Consider the following 6,000-nt stretch of genomic DNA (forward strand, 5'->3'; position numbering starts at 1 on the left):
GAGACTGTCACAAAGGTGCAGTTAAGTATGTAAGGTCCCTGGGCTTAAAAATTAAAAACACTTTGAACAGGCATCTGACATAAAATAAGGCCTTACTAAATCTTTCTTGTATGAATAAGGACAGAGGTGGGGGTGGGGGAGTACCTCTTGTCTAAAGAGCCTCATGAGACCCAGGGAATTCTGTTTTCCAGATTTCAACCAAGTGTCTTTTCTGTTGGGACTTGAGTTGACAGGAGTGCCTATCTGTGTGCCTTCGAGAAGGACCAGAAAAGTGCTGGTTGGGTAAGATCCATAAGAAGTGTGGGGCCATTAGATCTGAGTTCATTTTGTAAAAAGAAAACCTGTGGTGAAGCACTCCAGTTGAAAGAGGTACAGCTGAGCGTTTCTCTGAGTCTAAAACAAACAAACCCCGAAATATTCTTTCTAGAGCAAAAGCAGACTGTGTCCCAGAGGAGAGATGGGAGTCTCTTTCCCTTCTTAAACTTTGCTTTTCTTGCCTCAAGGGCAAGTGTCAGGAGACTCAACTCTGCTAGGAAGGCTCTACCCCTCATATGTGCCTAAGGGGACTCAAAGAACCAATCAAAAGTGCACATTCAGTGAGGAGCTAAAGATGGTCCCTCCTTGCAATCCTCCATCCCTTTGATCCCCAAATGAGGGTACAAGAGCCTCCTCCCAGAAAGAAGATTAGATTAATGTGTTTCTGATGCTTCAACTTGGTGCAAACCAGAATAAACACGAATGGCAAAAATCAGCTCATGAGCTCATGCAGGCTTTGATCAGAGACATAATTTCATTATGAAATTTTGAATCAGGCTGTTATGAAGTCTTGCCAAAGAGTTTTATTTTCCCAGAGGATATGGTGGGTTGTTTCTCTCCTACTCACCTACCCTGCTTATGTTCACTGTACAAATTTCCCATCTACTTTTACAGCCTGACCTATCAACCCTTCAAACAGCATTTGCTGAGCCTGACAACCATCCTCTGTCCTACCAGCAGATGAAGTGCCTGAAAGAGGCCAGTTACACTCATGTTACCCTTGCGCTTCATCTATCCCACTTCCCACAGTTATAATACAGTGACTATATTTCACTCATTTTTTTTTCTCCTTAATGCCAGGCAACTAGAGGAGACAAGACACCCGCAGGAACACAGTTCTCCATACATTCTGCCATACTCATAGACCATATACAACAGAGAAGGATTTAACGACCTGAAAGCTTGCAGGGTGGTTCCTCCAGTTTATGGTACATGAACACATTGCAGACTCAGTCCATAGCGTGCAGAAGCAATGCTTGCTCTCTCTCTCTCTCTCTCTCTCTCTCTCTCTCTCTCTCTCTCTCTCTCTGCAGACCTGGATTAGCACATCATCCTCTGCAATCCTCTGGCTTGTAGCCACGGGTCTCGATGGATGGGGAGAATCCCTCAGAGACCATGCCTCTTTTCTGAAACAAGCCTTGGCTGTATGCTGCTGTTCTCACAGGCAGCAGAGAAGCCTGGCCTCACTTTCATCTTGTCATTGATGTCCGGTGGGTAAAAGCAGATGCTTCTAAGGAAGACATTTTTCAGAGTGGTCTGAGGACCACTGGCATCAAAATCACTGGGGGGGGGGGGTTTAAAAATGCAGCCTCTTAAACCTCTCCCCAGCTCCCACTTGATTAAAGGTAGGGGCTCAAATGTAAAAAATAACCTACCTTTTTTGTTTGTTTATTTTTTCCACACAGGGTTTTTCTGTGTAGACTTGGCTGTCCTGGGACTCACTCTGTAGACCAGGCTGGCCTTGAACTTAGAAATCCAACTGCATCTGCCTCCCGAGTGCTGGGATTAAAGGCGTGTGCCACCACGCCCGGCTAATAACCTACCTTTTAATGATCTATTTTCCCCTCCAGCACTAGGGTCAAACTGGGGCCGTCAGCATGCTAGGCAAGTGTCTACCACTGAGCTACACAGCCATGTCCCACTACCCCGAATGATACCAGGGATTGCACATAGCATAGGGCCTTATCCATGCTTGTTAAACACTCTACTACTTTATTATTATTTATTTATTTATTTATTATATGTAAGTACACTGTAGCTGTCTTCAGACACACCAGAAGAGGGCATTGGATCTCATTACAGATGGCTGTGAGCCACCATGTGGTTGCTGGGATTTGAACTCAGGAACTCCGGAAGAGCAGTCAGTGCTCTTAACCACTGAGCCATCTCTCCAGCCCTAAACACTCTACTACTAAAGCAATATTTCTAGCTACCCTAGTGACTCTTGTATATTGGGATGTTTTCCTCTTTTTGTTGTTATTGTTTTGTTGATACTGGATCTCATCTAGCCTAGGCATGGAGCTAAGGATGACCCGAACTACTACTACTACTACTTCTTCTTCTTCTTCTTCTTCTTCTTCTTCTTCTTCTTCTTCTTCTTCTTCTTCTTCTTCTTCTTCTTCTTCCTTTCTTCTTCAGATTTATTTATCTTATATATGTGAATACACTGTTGCTCTCTTCAGGCACACCAGAAGAGGGCATCGGATCCCATTACAGATGGTTGTGAGACACCATGTGGTTGCTGGGAATTGAATTCAGGACCTTTGGAAGAGAAGTCAGTGCTCTTAACCACTGAGCCATATCTCTCCAGTCTGACCCAGAGTTTCTGGTTCTCATGCCTCTACCGTGCCCACCCCCGATGCTTTGGGATTAGAGGCATACTATGTACCATGCCTGGTTTATGCCATGCTGGGGATCAAAACCAGGACTTGGGACTGCCAGTCAAGCACTCTGTCGACAGACTCACATCTGCAACCCCTGCACAGAAGTTTTAGCTCTGAAAAGCAAACCCTCCCCTGAAAGTTACCTTGTGGCTCCCTGATAACCTGACCAGAAGCCAGCCCAGCAAGACCGGGTTTCTTCTTTAGCAGTCTTGCATCCTGTCGTTTTCTCCAGCAAAGCTGAGGTGGAAAGGCTGGAGTGGGTGCTAGTGTCCTCTGAAAATCTGTCTTGGCTCTGCCCCAAGGGTCTGTGTTTACTCTACAGCCCAGAATCCTTATCCATTGGCAATGCTCCACTGTAAGGCCATTAGCTCTTAATTAGTGCCAGCTTGTCGGCTTGTACCTCACAATTGAGCTGCCACAGAGACTCCTCGCTCAGTCCCTTTAGGTCTCTCGATGACAGCAGCTGCTGGGGGAAGTTGCACCCTCAGATGAGCCAGGTGCTGCAGGTCTAGAATCCCAGAAGTCAGAAGGCTGAAGCAGGAAGATTGCTGTGAATTCATAGCCAGCCAGAAGATAAGAAAGGAACCTTATTTTCAAGCAAGCAAGCAAACAAATGGAGAGAGAACTGGAGACGTAGCTCAGAGAGTAGTGTCTGCTGAGCATGTGCAAAGCCCCAGCGTCCACTCCCAACGGTACAGAAAACCCAACAAGGTACTCATTGCCTGTGATCTCACACTCGAGAGAAGCAAAAGTTCAAGGTAATTCTTAGCTACAAGTCCAGCTGGAGGCTAGCCTGGCATACAGAAGACTCTGCTCTAACACACAAACAAACAAAGCTGAATCTAGAGCGACTGCCACTGGATGTGAAACAGTCCACGGACCAAAGCTGGAAGTGCTAAGCCAAAAGGAGTCTTCACACTGCCTCACCCATTCGTTGCTTTGTTTTATCTGTAGGAAACAAACACACAAAACTCCATTGTACACACACTGAACAGTTAACCAAGAAGTGTAAGAGCAGGGTGTGTTAAATTAGGGGTTCACTGGTCAAATCATCCTCCGTGTCTTTATTTTTTTTAAAGGTTTAGTTTATTTCTGTGTATGAGTATTTTGCTGCACATAGGTATCCTGTGCATGCAGTTCCCGTGGAGAAGAGAAGAGAGCATCAGGTTCCCTGAAACTGCAGTTGCAGATGGTTGTGAGCTGCCAGATGTGGCTGCTGGGAGCCAATCCCGGCTTCTGCAAGAGCACCAAGTACCCCTCCCGACCCTGCCTCTAGTTCCAATTCAGAGCATCCAGTAAGTTTTTAGATAAGGACACCGCAAGCTGACAGGGTGGCTCCTTAAAGTGACAGAGATACTTCTCTCTTGGCATTGCTCAAATGTCAGGGTTAGAAGGTCTTCAAGAGACACCCAGAGGCCCCACCCACTACCGCTGTGCTGCCGCCCACGGGTCATGTCTGGGTCTGTGGCTCTGTTACAGCAGAGGTTTGTGTTGATGTGCTACCAGCAAAGGCCAAGCAGATGCCGGTGATCTGGGCTGCCACCGGTGTCCTAGAGCAGTGTTGAGCTGACCTTGCCCCTAACCCATACAGCTAGGGAGAGCTAGCCCCTGGTGGCGTGGGTGCAGGAGAGCTGGCAGGCTGACCAACTCAGCTACAACCCAGGCCCAGATCTAAGGCTTTGAGCTGGCCCATCCCATCCACTCCCACCTGTGAGCTGTTGGAGCGTTTGAAGGGAAATGTCCTGCAGAACCAAAGCTGCAAGAGCTCCATGACGCAGGGCAACGGCAGGATATCCAAGAAGAGTCCTGGTGAGGATCCAGTATTGCGAGTGTAGCAGACGCCAGAGGCCTCGAACCAGACCAGTGACTCACTGAAATGAACATTTGCAAGTGAAGGTGTTTAGGCGAAAAAAACTGTGTGACACACTGTGACACACCGAAGCTTCCATGGTGAGATTGTTTGTTTTTATTCTTTATTTTTTTTTATGTGGAGGGAGGTTAAATGAGTTGAGGGCAGATATGGAAGGACTGGGAAATGAGTGGGAATTTGGGGGGGGGGGTTACACGATGTGAAACTCACAAAGAATTAATAAAAAATTATGAAAAAAAAAAGGTCTTCAGAAAGGTCCCTAGATTAAACTTTGGAATAACAAACAGAGATCTTTTGCTCCGTCCTATTGCTGGGTCCCTGTAGTCTCCAGCTGCTTATAAACAACCTGCGACGTGCCCTTCTGAGGTACTGTTAACAGCCTTTCATTTTTGGCCTGGCTTAGATAACTCCAAGACACTGGCTGCATCCTCAGATGTGGGAATTGGAAGTCCAATTCCAAACTGTAGATACTTATTAAGCTTCAAGGAGACTGGAGGCCCATATTAAGTCATCTCTCCAGGGTCAGTGTGTTTCTTATTATATTTGATATCTATCTGTCCAGTGACCCTTTTGATTTTTAAGCTGTTAGACTAAATCTTTGTGTAATTCTCCCCCTCCTCTGCCCGCCTCCCCCTTTTTCCTTAGAAAAACACTTTAAAAAAAAATGTTCACCAGGTCCCTTGGCTTGTCTCCAGAAGAATTCTGTCACACTGAAGAGTCTGAGAAATCAACCCTTAAAACCCTCGTGTCCCCGGGGAACTCTCTCAGATGGCCAGTCTTACCCTTAGGGCAGTGTCTCCCTAAGAAGATACTAAGGTTTTCCGTGGCCTCCTCCATCCTTCTTGCTCACATGTCTGGTCTGGTCTAGACTGGAGGCAAAACCTTAAGTGTGAAGCAGAAATTTATGTTGATGTGTAGAAGAAAAGTCAAGGCAACTAACTTCTCAAGCAGCCAATGAAAAAGTGGCCCAGTCCTTATTTGCGCAAGTTTTCAAGTACTTCCATATATATGCACTGTGTGGGATGGGGTGGGATGTATGTCTGTGTAGGGGTGGGTGCCAATGTACACCGCCGCACAAGCATCTGACTGACATTAGGGATTTTTCTTGATCATTTTCTGTCAGGTCTCAGGAACCCAGGGCAAATGGCTAATTGAGGTGCCAGCTCTTCCGGCATCCCTCAGTACCTGTGGCTCCCCCCCCTACACTTCCCACCCCACCCGTTACCATAAACCTTCTTCTTCCTGGGGCCCTGTTACCATTTCCCTGCCTGGAGCCTGATCCCTATTTAACTCAGTTATTTTGGCTACACCTGGCTCTGGCCTCTTAGCCTGGGTCTCCCTCACCACCACTGCCACCCGCCAACACCCACTCCCCACCCCCCAGCTTCATGGTTTGGTTTGGACTGCCAGCCATGTTCAGCCTGGAATCTT

This window comes from Mus caroli, unplaced genomic scaffold, assembly GCF_978045245.1.
Source record: "Mus caroli unplaced genomic scaffold, Mus_caroli_1 scaffold_6, whole genome shotgun sequence".
NCBI lineage: Eukaryota > Metazoa > Chordata > Mammalia > Rodentia > Muridae > Mus > Mus caroli.